We start from the raw sequence: 21772 nt of genomic DNA, 5'->3' as shown, positions 1-21772 counted from the left end.
AGGAAAAAGAAACTAAATGCACAGTTATATAAGATGGGGGATACTTGGATCAGCAGTACTACATGCGACAAGGATCTTGGGATTGTTGTTGGCACTGGTTAGGCCTCATCTTGAATATTGCGGCTGGTTCTGGACACTGCACTTTAAGAAGAATGCAGACAAACAAACAGGTTTGGAGGAGAGCAGCAAGGATGATTAGGGGACTAGAAACAAAGCCCCAGGGGGAGAAGCTGAAAGAACTGGGAATGTTTAGCCTTGAGAAGAGAAGCCTGAGGGGAAACTTGAAAAGTTGCCACACAGGAGGGCTAGAATCTCTTCTCAATTGTCCCAGAGTGCAGGACAAGGAATAATGAGCTCAAGTTGCAGGACGCCAGATTTCAACTGAACATCAGGAAAAACTTCCTGTTAAGAGTGGTACGACAATGGAAGCAATTACTTAGGGAGGTGGTGGGCTCTCCAATACTGGAGGCATACAAGAGGCACTTGGACAGGCACCTGTCAGTTATCTTTTGGATTCTCGTATTGAGCAGGGGGTTGGATTCATTGGCCTTATAGGCACCTTTCAAATCTATAATCTATGATTCTATATTTCTGAAATCAAAACATCAATGCAAAGCAAACAAAGCATAAACGATAGAATAATTTAAAAAGTACAGGATTGCACTTTAAAGGGGCAAGTTCATGAAGCTTCTGCTGCTACTGCTCAAAGGGTAATCAGATATTGGAAATTAAACTTTCCTATACCCATTTTGTGTATTATCTGAATTCACGCTATGCTATTATGCTATTGTAGCTTGACTAGGGATAGCTTGCATAAGGAGCAGGCTTCTCTATCTGATGTTAGAATTGGGCAAATGCATGGCTCCATTCAACTGCCATCACTTAACAGCTGCCTGAGGCACAGCTCCTCACTCTGCTGTTGAACAATGAAAAGGCCTTTAGGCAGGGAGATCAAAGTTAAGGTGCATACGACCAGTTAACTTGATCATCAGAGGGCCAGGGAATATTGAATGCAAAAAGTTGGGATGAACCAGGGCTGCCAGGTCAGAAGCATCCCAAACCCTGAGATTCAAACGGCATGCCCTAGTGATGTCATAGGGGGTGTGCCCTAGTGATGGCTTTAAGCATGATATATTAAGCATCAACCATCGTTGCTTGGAGCATACCAGTCAAAACAATTTCTCTGATTGGAAATTAAGATAAAAATCTTAGCTAAATGAGGGTGTTTCTAGGCCAAGTTCAAGGTATGCTTTCCATGTTACAGGTGTCACATCGTACTTGTTCTGTTCTTGTAAGAAATCAATCCTTTAGTGTGGCAGTACCTACGCTTTGAAACTTCCTGCCTATTAACATTAGGCAAGCACCTTCATTGTACTCATTTTGGCACCTGCTAAAAACATTTTTGTTTAGGCAAGCCTACCCAGGCAGGTAGGAGCTATTATATTTTTAATCTGTTTTTACCTTATTGTTGGTTTTATTGTTTTGAATGTTTTTAAAGACCTGTTTTTAATATTTTTGTCAATTTTATTGTTTTAATTTCTTCTATAAACTGTTCTGAGGGGTTTTTTTAACAAAAAGGTGTATATAAATAAAATACATAAATAAATGTCAGAGTTACTGTGGCCCTTGTGTCTCTTTCCTCTTTTGTACCGAATCAGGCTATTTGGTACCATCTAACTCAGCACTTATGACATGGACTAGCATCGGCTCTCCAGGATTCCAGGGAATAGTTTCTTCCAGAGATTGAATTTTGGACCATTGCATGCAAAGCATGTGCTCTACCAGTGAGCTACAGCCCTGTTGAAAAAAGTTTCTTTTAAAATTGTTCTTTTCAATTCACTAATGAATGCACAGCATAAAGCATGCAAAGCATATGCCCTACCACTGAGCTACAACCCTTCCCCTGTTTTAAAAAAATCTTTTACAATTGTTCTTTTCAATTCACTAATGAATGCTCATCATACCTAGTGCAGATCCACACCATGCATTTAAAGCACATTCAACATACTTTTGAAGCACATGAATCCCACTACAGAATCTTGGGAACTGTAGTTTGTTAAGGGTGGTGGGAACTATAACTGTGAGGGGGAAACTACACTTCTTTGTAGGAAGTCATGTGATTTAAATGTGAGTTGGGTGTGCTTTAAATGTATTATGTGGATCTGCATTACTTCATAAACTTTACCTGCTTATAAATGATTTTAATTAAATTTTAAAATGGAAATAAGCAACAAAGTGTACTGGGTGACCATGGGCTACTCACCATCTCTCAGCCTAATCTGTCCTTCAGGTTGAAAAGAACAAAGGGGGACTATAACCACCCCAAGGAAGAAGGGCACACTTAAAATGTAGAGGAAATAATAATTTGCAGCCATAGTGTGAAATCAGATACATATCAAGACATAGCATGAATAAATATTTATATAAGCACGAATGTCAAAGATGCTTATTATTTACACAACCTGTAAAGGCATTTATAATGCAATCCTATGTGTGTTTACTCAGAAGCAAGTCCCAATGTATTCAATGGGGCTTACTCAGATAAGGAAGCATGCACAGGACTGCAATTCAGTGATAAGGAACGTCACTCACCCAATCCAAAATTCAGAATCATGCCACTTTAATCTATTTTGCAACTGTTTTATATTTGTTTTATGGTTACTGAATTTTAAATGGTTTATTTCTTGTTGTGAACTGCGTTGGTTTCCAACCCTACCTCACAGGGTTGTTGGAACTACTCCATACACACACACATTGGAGATATAAAAATACATACACCCCATAAAATAGTTTATTGTCAAACCTAGTTGGCCATTGCAGAACATTTTTTTAAAAAAAGTATTAGTATTAAATTAATGGGACTTTTGAGTGAACACAGCATTTCTCTCCCCCTCCAATCCTATTTTTAAAAACAATTAGGCAGGGTTACATAGGTATCACCGCTTTTATGTAGAAAACTAATACTGATTTTATTTAAAAAAATGTTTTGTAATGAGCAACTGTTTTTGTCAATAATCTATTATATGGGGTCTATGTATTTTTACATCTGCAATGTGTGCATGCATATGGAGTTTTCCCAACAACCCTGTCAGGTAAGGTTGGTGATTGGAAACCAAGGCAGCTCACAAGAAGAAATAAATCCATTCAAAATCCAATAACCATAAAAATAAGTATAAACAGTTGCAAAACCGCTTAAAGTGGCATGATTCTGAATTTTGGATTGGGTGGGATTTGCTTCTGAGTAAACATGCATAGGATTGCACTACAAATATCTTTACAGGTTGTGTAAATAATAAACAACTTTGACAGTCATGCTTATATAAATATTCCTTCATACTATGTCTCAATAAATATCTGATTTCACATTGTGGTTGTACAGTATTACCTCCTCTACATTTTAAGTGTGCCCTTCTTCCTTACAGTGTTCATGGTTCCCCTCTGTTGTTTTCATCCTGAGGGGCAGATTAGGCTGAGAGATGGTGAGTAGCCCATAGTCACCCAGTAAACGTTATAGCTCATTTTCATTTAAAAAAAATAATTAAAACAATTTTCATGCAGGCAAAGTTTATGAAATAGATCCACACAATACATTTAAAGCACATCCAACTTGCATTAAAGTGCAATTTTAAAAGATACTTTTTAAAAATAGGAGCAAGGCTATAGCTCAGAGGCAGGGCATATGCTTTGCATGCAAAGGTCCAAAATTCAATTTCCAGGAAAAGACTATTGTCTGGAATCTTAGAGAGCCAATGCTAGTCCATGTGATCAGTATTGAGCTACATGGTATCAAAAGGCCTGAGTTGATATAAGGTAGATTCCTTTGTTACTAAAAGTGGAAAGAGACCTAAAAAGTGGAAAGAGACCCAAGGGCCACAGTGTCTCCAAAATTTATTTATGTATTTTATTTACAACATTTGTATACCACTTTATTGTAAAAAATCTCAAAGCAGTTTACAGAAGGAATTAAAACAATAAAATTATTGGCAAAAAACAGACTGTTAAAAACAGTTAAAGACTTTAAAACATTCAAAATAATAAAATCATCAATGAGTTAAAAACAGATAAAAAACACAGCAGCTTCTACCTGCCTGGGTAGGCTTGCCTAAATAAAAATGTTTGTAGCAGGTGCTGAAAAGCATACTATGAAGGTGTCTGCCTACTGTTAATAGGCAGGGAGTTCCAAAGCACAGGTATTGCCACACTAAAGGACTGATTTCTTACAAGAGCAGAACAAGTACTATGTGACATCCATAACATGGAAAGCACACCTTGAACTTGGCCTTGTAGCAAATTGGCAACCAGTGCAGATTTCAGAACAGCAGTATTATGTGCTGATAGGGTCTCACACATGTTACCAATTGCGCCACAGCATTCTGCACTAACTGCAGTGCCTAGGTCAGGTTGTGCTGCATGGGGATTTCTGAGACTTGGCTGACTGGCTGCCAGGATTTTTTTAGTTTTGGTTTTTGGTTAGGAATCCTGACTGGTTGTGGGATGCTGGGTTTCTGCCTTACTCATAGGAATTTTGTTGTGGTTGGTATGGTATCATCACTGTCTTCTTTTTCTATTTGCATTTCGTTTACCTTTAACCTCACTTCCTTACATCCATAGAAGCAATAACAGTGGTTCCATGAGCTGAGCTCAAGCCCCTTAAACCCACTTATGATGCACCTTGTTGGTTGCATGATGGTTTGTTTCTTGCCCAATAGTGGTAAAAGAGAATTCACATACTGGCAAGTATGGCTGCGATTGTTGTTGTTCCCAAGCTGCTGTCTGTGAAGGTAGACCAAACCATGAGTTTTTTCTCTCTGTCAATTATTATTCACTGGAATTGGGTTGGCTGTCAAAGTGAGTTTATAGCATCCCACAAGGCAGACAGAAAAGGGCAATGAATCTTCTTACTCTTACTCATTTCTCAGACCTCTTTCTGAAGTCAGCACTGAATTAACCATTAAGCAAAATAAGCACGCGCTTAGGGCACCAAGGAAAGGGGCATCACAGAGTTTTTTCCCCTAGCTATCATGCCCTTAACTCTCAACTCTTTCACTGCCACACTCAACTTTAGTCAATTTTTTTGTAATTCTCCTTATCTGCCATGTTCGACTTTAATCTGAATTGTTAAAAAAAATGTTTTCTTTGGTATGGTGAGTGACTAAAGTTTAAAGTTTGAAGGTGTCAGACATAGACCTAGAGTTCAGTAGTTTTGAGGACTTGATCAAAGACTTTGCAATTAAAAAATCTAGGAGAAAACTTTTTAAAGTATAAATAAAGTTATAAGTAGGCAACAATGTCAATAAGCATTATTTTGCATCTTTTGATCCATGTATGCTGAAATACTATGTATCTTCAAGGTTAGAAAGTGGTGGAATAAAAGATGTTTTGTTTTGTGCAAATAATGATATTTCTCCATTAGAATATCTTTTTTAAAAATTGTCCACCAACATCGATTTCTGTAGAAAGAGGATTTTCAAAATTGAAAAGTATGCTCTCGAGATCACGTGATTTCAATAGAGATAATATCAGATCTTATTTTGCCTTGTAATCTTTGGGAGCGTGATTAAAAATTGTTTTCAATAAATGTTTGTATTTACATTTTTTCCCTTATAACAATTTTATTAAGAAATGCATAAAACAGTGTTGAAAATTTGCATTTTTTCTGTTGCCCTAGTTATAAGTAAATAATTTGCTTATATTGCTTACTGCTATTTAGTGTTAAATATATATATATATTTAAAAAAACAGTTTTTATTTAATATAGTTGTGGGGTCTGGCCTGGAAGAAAACTGAATTTTCAATCTCTAATTTCACCTTCAGCACTTATTGCACTTATTGAGTCTTAATGCCTTGTCAGTTAAGCAGTGGAAGGGCCGAGGGAGGCACCATTGTTGGGCTGTGCTTAGGGCATCAGTTGGCCTTAATCCGGCCCTGTCTGAAGTGAAGGGTCAAATCTGTAAAGAAGTTTGGAGCAGCCATATTAAAAGGTAGGGGCAGGGCATTCCAAGCAGGGGGTTGCCAACTCTGCTTTGATATGGATATCTTTGCAGAGGATCCCTAGTCAAGATTTACCAACAGCACAAACCAAACCATATCTCCTATTGAGTTCTATAGGGCTTAGTAAGTGTGTTTAGAATTGCAGCCTTCAGGGGCATCCATCTTTACTCCTGAGTGCTCCCATCTAGCATCTCCACAACATTAGGCTTCTTTCTTCCTGCAATGGCTTTCTGGTGACTGGCCTGGCCTGAGGGCACTTAAACCTTTCTTGCCAGAAGCAAGTAGGCTAAATTAAATGTTCCCTACCCAGGCTCCATCTTTTAGCTAAGATTTCTATCTTAATTTCCAGTCAGAGAAATGTTTTTGTTTCACTGGTATGCTCCAAGCAACTGTGGTTGATACTTAACGTATCATGCCTAATTGACATCACTAGGGCCCACCCCTGTGACATCAGTAAAGCTCACCACCGTGACATCACTACAGCTTGCCCCCATGACATCACTAGGGCCCGCCCCTGAAATCTCAGGGTTTGGGATGCTTTTTACCTTGCAACCCTACCTAGAAACTTAATTTTTTTAAAATGAAAGCTAAGTGTCCAGAGATTAAGGTGACTCACCCAGGGATGACCCCCCAAAAACAGAGTCTCCAGGCTAAAACCACACACCTGGCAACCCTAGATTCCAAAGAAGCAAGAGGTAAAGGCCAGACACTCTGCTTCCTGGAGCCCCAAGCAACAAGTTACGCAGTAGCAGTTAGCCAAAGAGCCAAGATGCTGGACTTAGTACTAAGGCTTACTTGAAAGAACGCACACCAGTAAATATGAGGTAGCTTTGTTTTTTAAAAAAATAAGTGAATAAAAATAGCAGCATAAAAGAACCCAGAATACCTGTAAAAAGTAGTTATAAACCATCAGTAAGAATTAAAGAACAAGATTTAAAAAGAAAAAAAGCCTTTTGCACATGCCTGCAGAGCTGAGGAAAGTTATTTGAAGAATTTGACCCACCCGGAAGAGAAAGATATATCAGCTAACATGTCAGCATGAGGGAAAATGTGGGGCACTAGACAAGGGGAAAGGCTAACTTCTTATAGAAAAAAGCATAGCAACCACTAGAACTAAGGGCCAACCAGAAAGCTCCTTGCATGGAACTTTCCAGGAGTCTCGCTGTTCAGCTTTCACTGTTAGTGGATAACCCAGAATAATATCTTATGAAATACCAAGTAGCTTATATTAACCACAACATTTTCAAAACATGAACCACATACCCAAGTGCTGAACATCTTTTTACTATAATTAGGTACCCTTAAGATCAGAGTGGTTGTTAATCTGCAAGATTTGGCAACATATTGGTAAACAAAATGAAAGCAGGGGCTTATATGTATTAATTTGGCAACTGTTTGTTGGCGCATGAGGTGAAACTACACCAGCCTTTGCCAGCCTGGTGCCCTCCAAACATTTGGGACTACAGCTCCCATCAGCTCCAGCCACCATTGTGGTGCTACATGTTGGCTGGAGCTTATGGGAATTGTAACTGAAAAACATATGGAGGGCACCAGGTTGGCAAAGGCCAGCTACACAAACCAAAATATGTAGAACAAAACATTTTAAACAGCAAAAGGAAACATGACCTACTTTCCACACCACCAGCTACTTTTAACTGCACAAAATACTATGAAGAGCAGCTAGAGAACAGGAATTTGGCTTAGGACCCATTGAGAGAAGCATGAAGGCTATAGTGAATACACCAGGGGAGTAGGAGACCTGACCTCCTCTCTGAGATATTGTACTGCCCTACAAATTGGTCAAAATGCAAACACCATTTGGGTTGGTCTTTCACAATCCAATCCACTTCCTGTGTAGCTTGGAAGAATTTGGTAACGTGCCTCTGAGCATATGGTGAGTGGTGGCAACACCTGCCATCTCCAAAAATGGAGAATTACATTTTTGTATGTTTGTTGGCGTTCTTCTTACTTTGCTTCTTTCCTGTGTTACTACTGTTTCTACAGAGAATCTAACTTAGAAAATTATATTTCTCTCATTATTCATCATAGAAATCTGTGTCAAATTTATTTTTATTAATTTCAAAGCCTTTTTATTTGTCAATGTCCTATGATGGTGAAGACAGCCTTTTGTGTTTCAAACTGGAGGTTATGTTCTATTTCTAATTTGGGTGCATTAACAGTTGAATCTGAAACTGCAGTTTGATGTAAAATCAGACTGATTACAATATGTTGCTACTTAAGCAATGACTTTAGCTGTTGGAAAAAACAAACTTGGCCTGGCCAAGATGCATGTTTTCAGCCTGCTGTGCTTAAACTACTCCACTTAAGCAAAGGTGGGCATGGTAAATTAAAAACATGGAGCACACCTAGAATTTTGCTAGAATATATTTCACCTCCCACTGTTTTATCTTGTGCAAACTGAGACATTCCTCATGTCCATTGGAAACTATTCTGCAGAATAGTCAGTGCCATTATTCCACAATTGTTTTTGGAGCTTTTTTTAGTGTTGCAAAGCATTGGTGTACTTCAGATGTTCACAGAAACAGAACCAAAAGAAAATGATTTACTGTAGGAAACTTCACTAAAATTGTAAAGTAAATCAAACATATTGGCAACATATTGGTAAATAAAATGAAAGCAGGGGCTTATATGTATTAATTTGCCAACTCTTTGTTGGAGCATGATGTGAAACTACACCAGCCTTTGCCAGCCTGGTGCCCTCCAAACATTCTAATTTGGGTGCATTAACAGTTGAATCTGAAACTGCAGTTTGATATAAAATCAGACTGATTACAATATGTTGCTACTTAAGCATATTTACTTTAAGTCATATTTAAAGTGACTATCTGAACTCTGTCAACTGTCTTAATATTGTTGCTTCCTCCCTACTAAAACAGGATCAGCAGAGCACATGTTTTGTTTCTGTTATTTGGGCTGATTGCAGGTGTTTCCACCACTCACCATAGGCTCAGAGGCACGTTACCAAATTCTTCCAAGCTACACAGAAAGTGGATTGGACTGTGAAAGACCAACCCAAATGGTGTTTGCATTTTGACAAATTTGTAGGGCAGTACAATATCTCAGAGAGGAGGTCAGGTCTCTTGCTTCCCTGGTACATTCACTATAGTTGCCCAATTTCCCTGCTTTTTAAAGCTTGATAGAAATATCTGTTGGCTATAGGTACATTATTAAACCACAAGGGTTTTTGCCTATTAGTGAATTTCTCTGGTTTTTAATCCTGGAGGTAAGACATGGGATCCTGTGCAAGTTTGCTGAGAATGGATTGATCATTTGCATGCTTACTGAGTTCAGTGGGATTTACTCCCCTCCAAGCATGCTTAGGATAGGTGAAACTGACCACGGAGGAGGGGAGGAGGAAGAAGGGCAGGGGGGAGAAGGGGGAGGGGAAGAGGAAGGCAGATTTAATTATTTACATGTTTTTTGAGTTCAGTGGGATTTACTCTTGTGCAATCATGGCTAGGATAGGTAAAACTGACCATGGGGGAAGGAGGAGAAGAGGGAGGGAAGGAGAGGGGGCTGGAGTGGGCAGGGGAGGAGGAAGAAGGAAGAGGAAAGGGGAGGAAGAAGGGAGGAGGGAGAGGAGAGGGGGAGGAGGGGAAAGGCAGGTCTAATCATTTCCATGCTTATTGAGTTCAATGGGATTTACTCCCATGCGATTATGCTTAAGATAGGTAAAACTGACCATGGGGGAGGAGGACAGGGAGGAGACAGGGGAGGGGGGGAGGGCAGGACAGGGCAGGTTTGATCATTTGTATGCTTTTTGAGTTCATTGGGATTTACTACTTTGCAATCATGCTTAGGATATGTGAAACTGACCTGGGGGAGAGGCAGGAAGGTGGGAGGGGGCAATAAGGGGAGGGAGGAAGGGGAAGGGGAGGAGATTGGGTGGGTAGGCACTGGGCAGAGGGGAAGCCCCTTTCCTTTCCAAAAGGAAAACATTGTGAACAGTATCATTCTTTTTCAGGGTTTTCCCCACCTTTTTATTTTACATAAGGCACATGTAGTGTCCCACCCATATTTAAACCAAAGCTGTCCCTGGCTACATCCACAACAGACCTTTAGTCCACTTTAGACAGTCATGGCTTCCCCCCAAAATACTCTGACGTGTAGCTAGTGAAGGATGCTGAGAGTTGCTAGGAAATGCCCTCTTTCTCTCACAGAGCTTCAATCAAAGCGGCTGACTGTTAAATCACTCTGGCTACTGGAGCTCTGTCAGGGGAATAGGAGTCTCCTCCCAGCACCCTTCACAAACTACACTTCCCAGGATTCTTTGGGGGGAAGCCATGACTGTCTCAAGTGAAAGCAAGGTCCGGTGTGCGTGTGGCCCCCTGATTAGGTAAGCCCAGCAGCTGGGAGTCTGGCTTTAGAATACTGACAGTTGGTTCTTACTGAGCATGCCCAACATTATCATTCTGTTCAATGCTAAATTTCTTAAATTAATTAGAAATCAGCCAGACATTTTTTTTTAACTTTTAAACTTCAGGAGATGAAGGTCAGAGTATGGGGCAAGGTTAGTAATAGGATTACAGGTACTCTGTGAACATGGCTGATTTTTAATTTATTTCAACAGATTATAAGAACTCTGACAGAAAAAAGTCCAAAAAGGGTCTGGTTTCTCTCTCTCTCTTTTTAGACTTTGAACTCTTGATTCTCTCTGACTGTTTTGTGTATCACCATGAAAACTTAGAGGGTTGTTAAGCAAGCATTTCTGAGTTCAGGACTATAAGTTTTGTAAGGTTTTGTTTTGACATGAACTCATGCGAAGCTTCAGAATGGCATGGGGGTATTTTCAATTTAAAATTGCAGAATGCGAAAAATCCATGCTGACTATAGTATACAGCCACTCTGTATATATGGCTGTATAATTCCTACATTGAACTTCATTTGCTTTTGCTTTTAATGAAGCATTCAGTAATACTGCTCAATTCAGTTTTAATTCTGATTTCTAGTGGCAACTCAGAAAAAGCATGTTTCCTCATTTTTGCACACATTATTACTTATAGAAATGCAGAACTCAAAATCTCCCCCATGGGGAGACACAGAAGCTCTACTCACACTAGAGGTGCACACATCTCTTCATCTTCATGGAAATGCACCAGTTCCACTGTGGCATGAGATACAAAGTATAGACAGATGATGCATGAATCACTTCTGCATCACCACTTCCTTCTGCTTCTGTGCCAGATGCAAAGAAGTTGTCACTGGAGCATAATAACAGCAGGGCCTACTGCCATCCTTCTACTTCAGTTTCTATGCAGCACAGTGCAGAGTCCTTCAACCTTGGGTCCATAGATGTGGTGGAATACAACTCCCACCATCTCTGATCAGTGGCTAAGCTGGCTGGGGACAATGGGACTTGTACTCTATAACATAATCTGGGAATCCAAAATTGAAAAATTATAGTGTAGTGGGAAATATGTATGAAATTATATATATTTTTAACATGGATTATGTGCAAGGAAGGATTTGTTGAGGGAAGTTTTAGTGTATCAGTAACCTAAACCTACAGATGGCTGCATACAGTTCCTAATGCTGCATCACTACAACCTAGTCAACTTCTTGTGGTATACAATAGTCCAGTGCTGACTCTGCAGGCCCTGTGCTTCCCTCTTGTTATCCTTTATCCAGCCTCCAATACCTCTTTATGGCCTGTAGTCAGTCACATGGATGTCAGTGAGGTGGTGTTAGTGGTAATGTTTGAACTTGTAAATTATGGGTGGAGATCCAGTCACCCACCCAGATGTTGCTGGACTTCCAATTCCCATCAATCCCAGCAAGCATGGCCAATGGTTAGGTGGTTAGGGAATTCTTGTCCAGCAGCATCTGGAGGGCTACATGTTCCTCACTCCTGGTGTAAATGCTTTGACGTAGTATTGTTACTTGCACTGCTGATATGCTCACTCAGTCGAGCTCAGCAGACTTCGGGATCTACTTTTAGGACAACAACCCTTTAAAAACAGAATGTTGCTCAAAAGCCACATTGTCTTAATCTTAGTACAATAGCCTTTGCCAACTGCAGTAATTCAAAGTAATTGTCACAGGACAAAGTACAGGACATGAAGCACAGCACAGCAAATGCAAAACATTCTCTGCTTCAGTGACAACTTCAAGATTTGCAAGGCTTCCTATACATTTTAAATTGGAGAAACAGCATTTTTATTCACCTATTCTACTGTTGCTTCAGTTTTTCTCCTTCACACTGGTTTAATGAATTATGCAAGGTTAAATGGTTGCCATTAACTGAACATAAAATCTAGAGTCAATGCTGCCCAGAGCATGGGGATTTTAAGTTAAAGGTCACTTTCACTTCTGTACCATATTAACAGTAAGCATGTCCTACAGTCTTATATTATGCTTGCTTGCAAGTTATGCTCCTTGTATCATACCTTTTCCCTTTGTCTTTCTGTACCAGTATTTCTTCCTTTTCAACTTGGGAGCAGCACTGTAGCTTTTGATCCCATGGGCTGGAGGTATCTAGCTATTCACTAGTCCCTGACTTTCCTTAAATGTGTTCTTTCAGGTTGGAGAAAATAGCACATATTAGTAGTGGTAGGCTGTATTTAGAAAAACAAGACTGACAGATGAAAACCATTGCCAGATATTAGAATAAACGTTTGTATGAGATGGTAAACTACCAAGAGAAAGTCCTGAATGTACAAAACATGCAAAAATTTGAACTTTTCAAGAGGTTAGCTATTTATAGTTCACACGGAGCACATCTGATGTTCTGATAGTGCCTGCATAGCTACTTTGCCATTTTACTTTTGGTTAAACATGCTGCATTGTTGAAGATAAGCTTTGCAATAACTTGGTTGCCAGAGTTCAAAGTTCAGAATTTATAAACTTATCTCCTGTTAAATATTGACATAGCAAAGGCTGCAGGCACGCTATTGGCTTCTGCAAGGGAAAGTCCTGTCTCAGTAACCTATTAGAATTCTTTGAGAGTGTCAACAAGCATATAGATAGAGGTGATCCAGTGGACATAGTGTACTTAGACTTTCAAAAAGCGTTTGACAAGGTACCTCACCAAAGGCTTCTGAGGAAGCTTAGCAGTCATGGAATAAGAGGAGAGGTCCTCTTGTGGAGAAGGAATTGCTTAAGAAGCAGAAAGCAGAGAGTAGGAATAAACGGATAGTTCTCCCAATGGAGGGCTGTAGAAAGTGGAGTCCCTCAAGGATCGGTATTGGGACCTGTACTTTTCAACTTGTTCATTAATGACCTAGAATTAGGAGTGAGCAGTGAAGTGGCCAAGTTTGCTGACGACACTAAATTGTTCAGGGTTGTTAAAACAAAAAGGGATTGCAAAGAGCTCCAAAAAGACCTCTCCAAACTGAGTGAATGGGAGGAAAAAAGGCAAATGCAATTCAATATAAACAAGTGTAAAATTATGCATATTGGAGCAAAAAATCTTAATTTCACATATACGCTCATGGGGTCTGAACTGGCGGTGACCGACCAGGAGAGAGACCTCGGGGTTGTAGTGGACAGCACAATGAAAATGTCGACCCAGTGTGCGGCAGCTGTGAAAAAGGCAAATTCCATGTTAGCAATAATTAGGAAAGGTATTGAAAATAAAACAACCGATATCATAATGCCATTGTATAAATCTATGGTGCGGCCGCATTTGGAATAGTGTACAGTTCTGGTCGCCTCATCTCAAAAAGGATATTATAGAGTTGGAAAAGGTTCAGAAGAGGGCAACCAGAATGATCAAGGGGATGGAGCGACTCCCTTACGAGGAAAGGTTGCAGCATTTGGGGCTTTTTAGTTTAGGGAAAAGGCGGGTCAGAGGAGACATGATAGAAGTGTATAAAATTATGCATGGCATTGAGAAAGTGGATAGAGAAAAGTTCTTCTCCCTCTCTCATAATACTAGAACTCGTGGACATTCAAAGAAGCTGAATGTTGGAAGATTCAGGACAGACAAAAGGAAGTACTTCTTTACTCAGCACATAGTTAAACTATGGAATTTGCTCCCACAAGATGCAGTAATGGCCACCAGCTTGGATAGCTTTAAAAGAAGATTAGACAAATTCATGGAGGACAGGGTTATCAATGGCTACTAGCCATGATGGCTGTGCTCTGCCACCCTAGTCAGAGGCAGCATGCTTCTGAAAACCAGTTGCCGGAAGCCTCAGGAGGGGAGAGTGTTCTTGCACTCGGGTCCTGCTTGCGGGCTTCCCCCAGGCACCTGGTTGGCCACTGTGAGAACAGGATGCTGGACTAGATGGGCCACTGGCCTGATCCAGCAGGCTCTTCTTATGTTCTTATTGTCCTCAATTGGGGCTGAAAAAAACCAAGGGAAAGTCTAGTTGCATAGAATCTACATTATATATGCAATATTAACATGTGTGCCATGTAAACAGTACAGGCAGTAGCCTCTGCTTACAGTTTCCATGCTTTCAGATGCTTGATTGACTTGCTAAGTCTTTTCTTAAATTGTCTCTCTTTTTTTTTTGGAAAACACAATTACTTACATGAGCTGTATGTGAGGGTGAGGAGGTAAAATTTTACCTTGCCTACAGTTACTGTGCCTCCTATGAGCAGCTGCCCTTGTTAGTTCTCTTAAAGAGAAAGTCATGAAGATTGCTAGGAAATCCAATCTCCAATAAAGGAATAATCAGTTTATGATGGAGATTCACAGGTTTTGAACTCATCCTCCCCCCATTTAATTATCATTCTTCCAAAGGTTAGAACAGAGTTCCATTTTCTACTTGAACATATCTTGTGCTCTCCGTTTTGTAACACTGCAATGACAACCAGCAAAAGGCCCCCACCCTTTGCAACTCCCTCCCACAAGATCTACGGCACGCCTCTTCCCTAAATGTATTCCGTAAAGCCTTAAAGACCTGGCTCTTTCAACAGGCCTTTGGGATTTCCGGGGAGGGTTAACTTTTATGACTGAATTGCCTCTTACCCTGTATTAGTATTGTTATCATCGCTGTACTGTTTTATATTGTATTATATTTTATATTGTATTATTGTATTTTATTGTATTGTATTTTAACTGTTCACATGTATGTCACCTAGAGTGGCCATTGGCCAGATAGGCGACACATAAATTAAATTATTATTATTATTATTATTATTATTATTATTATTATTATTATTATTATTATCTATTTGTGGCAGGTTCCACCATGCCTTTGCCACTTTAGGAAAAGTTCCAAAATTTTAAACTGCTCACATCAGTCATTTCTCATCTACTTTCTCCAAAATCTGGATAGTTCAAAGAGATTCTCTGTACCAAATTTCATATTGATACAATTTGTCCTATTTTATCATCAATATAATTTTATAACTAAAACAGAAAGCTTTGTAAATGGGTAAAATGCCCTATTAAAAGATTCAAGCACATAATTAGTCCTGTGGCTGTATAATCTTATGATCCTGATTCTAATCCTGAAAGATCATCTTACCCATTCAATTACCATGCTCTACAGGTGAGGGCCTCCTGCAGATACCGTCTTATCAAGAGGTCCGCACAACATAGGAAGTGGACCTTTAGTGTAGTGGCACCAACCCTTTAGAATTCCCTCCTTTAAATATTAGACAGGCACCATCTCTGTTATCTTTTTGGTGCCTCCTGAAGACCCTCCTCTTCCAAAAAGCCTTTTAAGTAGAGACCTTATCCTAGTCTGTGTCTGTGTTGGAATTGCTTTCAAGATGTTTTAAAGATTTTTTTTAAAAAATATATGTTTTGTTTTTAAGATATTTTACGGTTTTTTTTTACTGTTTTATCCCTTGTTTGTTGCTCAGGGCTCTTTCTGGGAGAAAGGGCAGGATAGAAATTTAATTACTAAATACCTGTTTCTTAAGAATACTTGAACAAAAGGTTAAACAGTATTTATCAAATACTCTTAAGATCTTGAATCAAGTTTGCATTTAGCTCAACTTTAACACTTCATATACCATACAGTTGACTCACTGCTCTTGGGACTTGAGCTGACAGTGTCACACTGTAAGTCCAAGGGGGCAAAATCCACATTATCAGTATGCTAACAGTGCATAAAAGTTTCCTTTTATCTAAAAGACTAACTCTCTTCACTTGAGATGTTTCAAACGTTTGCTAGAAGACCTGTTACTTTCTATATTAACAGTTTAAAAGAGGATTTAAACAAGAATCATTTAGTAAGTTCACTGTCTAAAGTTTGGTAAATGCTTTATTCAGTTGGTTCAATGTTAAAGATAAATATTGAGCATTAGGCTAGTAGAAGTGTCTGTGTGTGTTGTATGGCAGCTACATTTTTCATGTGATTAATTTCACCATTAAAATGGCTGAACTACTTTACCATTCAGAAACTACCCACAAAGCCTAATTCTACCACTACTGCGATTCAAAATAGATCAGGCTTGCTATCCATTATCAAATTTTATTTGATTTCTATCCCACCTTGCAATCCAGACAGATCCCCGAAGGCATAGCCCAGTTTTCATTAGTTGTTGCAGCAGTTCATCCTAGGGTTGCCATATGTTCAGGTTTTGCCTGGAGACTCTGGTTTTTGGGGGTCCTCTCCGGGTCTCTGGGTGAGTCACCTTAATCTCCGGACACTTAGCTTTCATTTAAAAAAAAAGTTTCTAGGTGGTCTGGTTCAAAAGATATAAACCAAAATGTCACCCCCCCCAACTTCTGAGAAGGAATGATCCTGTCACCTCAGCTAGACCTAGAAACACCCTCATTTAGCGAAGATTTCTATCTTAATTTCCAATCAGAATTTTTTGTTTGTTTGAATGGTATGCTCCCAGCAACTGTGGTTGATGCTTAATGTATCATGTTTAATGACATCACTAGGGCATGCCCCCATGACAGCATGAGGGCCTGCCCCATGGCATCACTAGGGCCCAATCCCATGACATCAATAGGGCCCGCCCCTGAAATCTCAGGGTTTGGGATGCTTCTGACCTGGCAACCCTATTGGAAACCTAGGGACATCCATTTAACTTTAGCTTTGGGAGTCTCCTGGCCCAAAGTGGTGGACAGGAGGACTGGTGGCAAAGTGCTACCTTGCAGGGTTGGTTTTTCCACCCTGGTGGGTTGGCAACTGCTGTTTGCCTTACAGGAGCTGGTTCTCAGGGTTTGGGGACCTAATGATCTTGACAGTGACTACCAATTTAGATAGCTTTAAATGAGATTAGACTAATTCATTGGGGGGAAGCTATCAACAGCTACCAGTCATGATGTCCATATGCTACTTACAGGATTACACTGAATACCAGTGGGGAACAACACTGAGAGACCGCTACTGCCCTGTGCGTTTTCCTGAAATATCTGTTTGGCTATTGTGAGAAAGGAGATGCTGAACTAGATAGGCCTTTGGTCTGGTCTAGCCTGGCTGCTCTTATTAATTACCCCGGAAGACTTTGGGGGCCTGTTTAGTGTTGGGTTTTAAAAAAACACCCTTTTTGTGAGAGATCCGTTTTCAGCAACAATACTTTTAATTAGTGCTTTGGAAAACATGCTGAGCCAGTTGAATGACAGAGCATTAATATACTAGTGGGAGCTAAATATATTTGCACTCCTAGTTTACTGTACCCAGGACTGAGGAGTACTTCTCCAGAAACTGAAAAATGGAAATGGTGGCCAGGAAATTATGAACATGTACAGCAAGCTCATTCTGAGTTCAGTGGTAAGATTACGCATGAAATGTGTTCCAAGTGATTGCATTTCCAGCTACTCACAATAGAAAGAAGTTACGAAGTGTATCTCTGCACACTTTCCATAGGCAAACTTTGAAAGCATCATCGCTCTACCCATGATTACTTAGATTTTCCAGTTCTGGGCAGGTGGAGACTGGTACAAAAGTAAATCACAGCCAACGATTAGTACAAACAGTCCCCCCTTTTTTCCCATTTGCAATGGTGGTGCTGAGATTCATATATTTGTGACAAAACAGGATTATTATTCTCTTCCAAATCACTTAACAGAAAATCCTTAGAATGAAGACTTCTCTTATGTGTTCGAAAGGAGTAGGACCACTCACTCACTAGCAATCACTCGTGGCCGAGTAAGATTGTCTTCCAAGATAATTTGGTTGGAAGACACCTGTGCGTGAATTTGTTTTATGTGGGGAGATTGGCGCACAACGATCAACACACAATCTTGACAGAAAAAGGCTTAGATCCAGCCGCATTGTACAATACATTGCATTCTTGGATCATTCTTTGTCTGGTTCCTCTCCCTTGACCTTACTGCCATGGGTGACCCTGCTGGGAGTACATGACTCCCGATGGCATTGCTCACAGGGTTCATTGGAACACGCAAGCCCACTCACAACTACAAGGTGACTCTCCATCGAGGGAGAAGTATGACCATCTTCCTTGGATTGTATCACTTCAAAATGGAGGTGGAAACAATGGGTGGTGTCTAATGCTAGCTCTACTCAGAGTAGATCCATTGAATTTAATAGACATAACTAACTTAAGTTCGTTAATTAATGGTTGTGTTCTGAGTAGGACTTAGTTGAGTACAATCCAATATAATTTTAATGCCTCCTTGTAAAAAATATTCCTGTCAAAGAAAAGTGGTGTGGTCTAGCCTTATGTAAAAGGTGCTAGCTTTCTGTATGGAGGGAGTGTGAAAGGAACATGCAAAGTCCAATCCCCTAGCAGTGAAGTGGAGTAATCCCAGAAGTGGACTGGTGGTAACTGACTAGGAACATCTTGCGGTCAATTAAAATATCAACCCAGTGTGCAGCAGCTGTGAAAAAATCAAATTCCATGTAAAGGATTATTAGGAAAGGAAACTAAAATTGTTGATATAATGCTGTTATACAAATCTATGGTGTGACCGTACTTGGAATATGATGTACAGTTCCGGTTGCCACACTTCAAAAAGAATATTGCAGAGCTGGAAAAGGTTCAGAAAAGGGCAACCAAAATAGTCATGGAGCTGGAGCAACTCCCCTATGAAGAAAGGTTACAACTTTTAAGACTGACATGCTTGACATGTATAAAATTATGCACAGTGTGGAGAACGTGGACTGAGAAAAGGTTTTCTCCCTCTCTCATAACACTAGAACTTGGGGACATCCAAGGAAGCTCAATATTGGAAGATTCAGGACAGACAAAAGAAAGTACTTCATCATACAGCACATAATTAAACTATGGAATTCTCTCCCACAAGAGGCAGAGATGGCCACCAACTTGGATGGCTTTAAAAGAGGACTGGAGAAATTCATGATAGCCTTATCTTCCATGAATTTCTCCAGTCCTCTTTTAGTGCTGTATGATGAAGTACTTTCTTTTGTCTGTCCTGAATCTGCCAATATTGTGTTTTTCCATTAGTTACATTCATAAGCAAGCAAACCGCACACAGATAGAGGCAGTTTTTTTTTTTTAAAGCATATGCCAGGTTCATTATGAAATAGTCATGCAGGATCATGCATACCATATTCATATATTTAGTAAACTTTAACTGGCAAAGCTTGCTTTATTTGACAGCAAATCAAATATTGTTTTGATCTATCCAGGCAACTTACAACTGAAACATTGGCAGGGGAGTTCAGAGAAACTGCTCACAAAAAATTGGAAGTTGGAATATTTGCATATTTCAAGTTTGTCTGGATTTTGTGTGTGTGTTTATTTTTTTAAGAGAAGTGAAGTTGTTTGGTATGCTAATTTGTCTCTCTTGGAATTAAATCATCATTTTCTCAAAAGAGAGGCATCTGGTTCCATGTTAAAGTTCTGTAATGTCACAAAAAGCAAAGTAGTATTCACAGGAACAAAAATGCCCAAGCTTAGGTTAATTGTTCAGTAGTTCTTGTTTATGATCCAACTCTAGAGCTCACAATGGTTGTCCTTGTTACTACCTACAGAGGGGTGGATTTGTTTATCTTTTTGTTAGCCCATGAAGCTTTTATCATCTTGTGTTCTAAAATGCAGGTTTTTATGAGTCTTTTACCACACCGTTTGGTGCAGTCCTTTAGGGATTCATCTTGAAATATTGTTAGTTGGGTTTGAAGGCCAAAAACAACTCCACTGTTTCTGTCCAATTGAAAATGGAAGGAAGTATTCAATCCCACTGGATGTCTCCTTTTAGTGGAATTTTGTTTGAGGTTTGGTTAGTTAAGGAAGTGGTTCCTAACCTACTTCTCCTCCAACCTGGACCACTTGAAAACTGCTGAAGGTCTTGGTGGACTACATAATGATTTTTCTGCCTATCGTAGCAATTGTAATGCACTGTGCTAGATGCTGTATGAAGGGCAACAGTGGGAACCCCTCAGGGCAATTGTTCTATTGCCATGTCATCTGGTTCTAGGTAGCCCTATAGCCAGCCTTCCTTGTTAGATGGGGCAGCCACATTTCTAGATCGGGCATAGGGGAGAGGGGCACATAGCTCCAGCCAATCTCCCCCCCTCTGATGGAGACAGTGTGAGTGTCAGGCCACAGGAACACAAAGGTAGTGACCTTCCCCCTCACTCCTTCATCCAGCATGTGTGTTATCTTACATGATCCAAATGATCTCTGCCATGCCCCCTCTATGATGAGCTCCCGCCGGGCCTTGAAGACCTGGCTCTTCAGGCAGGCTTTTGGGGTGGGTTAGGTTGTATTATTATTGTTGAGATTTGTAATGTTTTAATGTATTTGTATGTTTTTATTTTGTACGTCGCCCAGAGTGGCTAGACAGCCAGCCAGATGGGCAACTAATAAATGTAATAAACAAACAAACAAATAAATAAATAAATACATGAATGAAGTTTAATTTGTTAAAATTATCTCAACCTTTTTTAAGAGATCACCAGGAATACTAGATGCAAAAGTTTGACTTTGCCTATAGCTACAGTCCTCTTTCACCTTTAGTCTGTCCTGTGCTCTGATTCTTCATGAAATGAACTACTTTGGTAAAGACAGTGAGCTCCTTAGCTTGGCTTTGGTGCTGCATTTGGTATCTCAGTTTTAGATTCTTCCACCTGAAAACAAACTTGTCTATACTACAAGTTTAGGTGAGGCACAGACAAAGAGAGGGAGGCCGTCGAAGTGCCGAGCCAGCAACCAGCCAAAAACGAAAGTGAAAATTGTTTATTACAGCCCAATGCTTTTCGGGTATAAACAAATCCTTTGTCATGGGCATTCTGGAAAAGTATACATATAAACAACATTAAAATCAATTGTAAGATGTACTTAAAAATGTAAACTACAATACAACATTTACAAATTGTTCTCTAATCAATGTAACAAATTGAATTTGTAGGAGTAGCTGGCTCTTAGAGAAGGACCAATCAAAAACATAAAAACTTCACACACAACTGAAAGTGAACATGCACCTTAGGTTTAAAAAGAAATTTATTTTTTTTGCAAAGCCTTTTCTGATTAAAATGAACCTGAAAGCTGAAAGTACATAAAAAAATATGCAGAGATCAAAATACCTTGTGCAAGTACCAGGCACCTATCTCTTCAATATAAAAAGCTGACTAAGTTCTTAGAAACTGCTGGCTCTTAGAAAAAGGAAGATAAACAGTAACCAACACAGGTGGGTGTGACCATGCACTAATGGCAGAAGAGTTTTACAATGCCTAAACGTGTATAATGCTAATCTTAATAAAAGTGAATGCTACTTGGAAATAAATGCAAACTTCCATGTAGGTAGCACATAAAACTGTTAATCTTACAATTAACTGAAAAATGGAAACTTCACAACCAACTAAAAATAAATAGATATAAACAAACCCCTAACATTTTTTTTTAATTATAGGTCTTTTTTATGAACCTGAAAGCAGAGAGTGGATAAGAAAAATGATGAAAGGGTCAAAAAACATTCTGC

This window comes from Rhineura floridana, chromosome 1 (assembly GCF_030035675.1).
Source record: "Rhineura floridana isolate rRhiFlo1 chromosome 1, rRhiFlo1.hap2, whole genome shotgun sequence".
Taxonomy (NCBI): Eukaryota; Metazoa; Chordata; class Lepidosauria; order Squamata; family Rhineuridae; genus Rhineura; species Rhineura floridana.
This window is presented reverse-complemented; position numbering follows the sequence as displayed.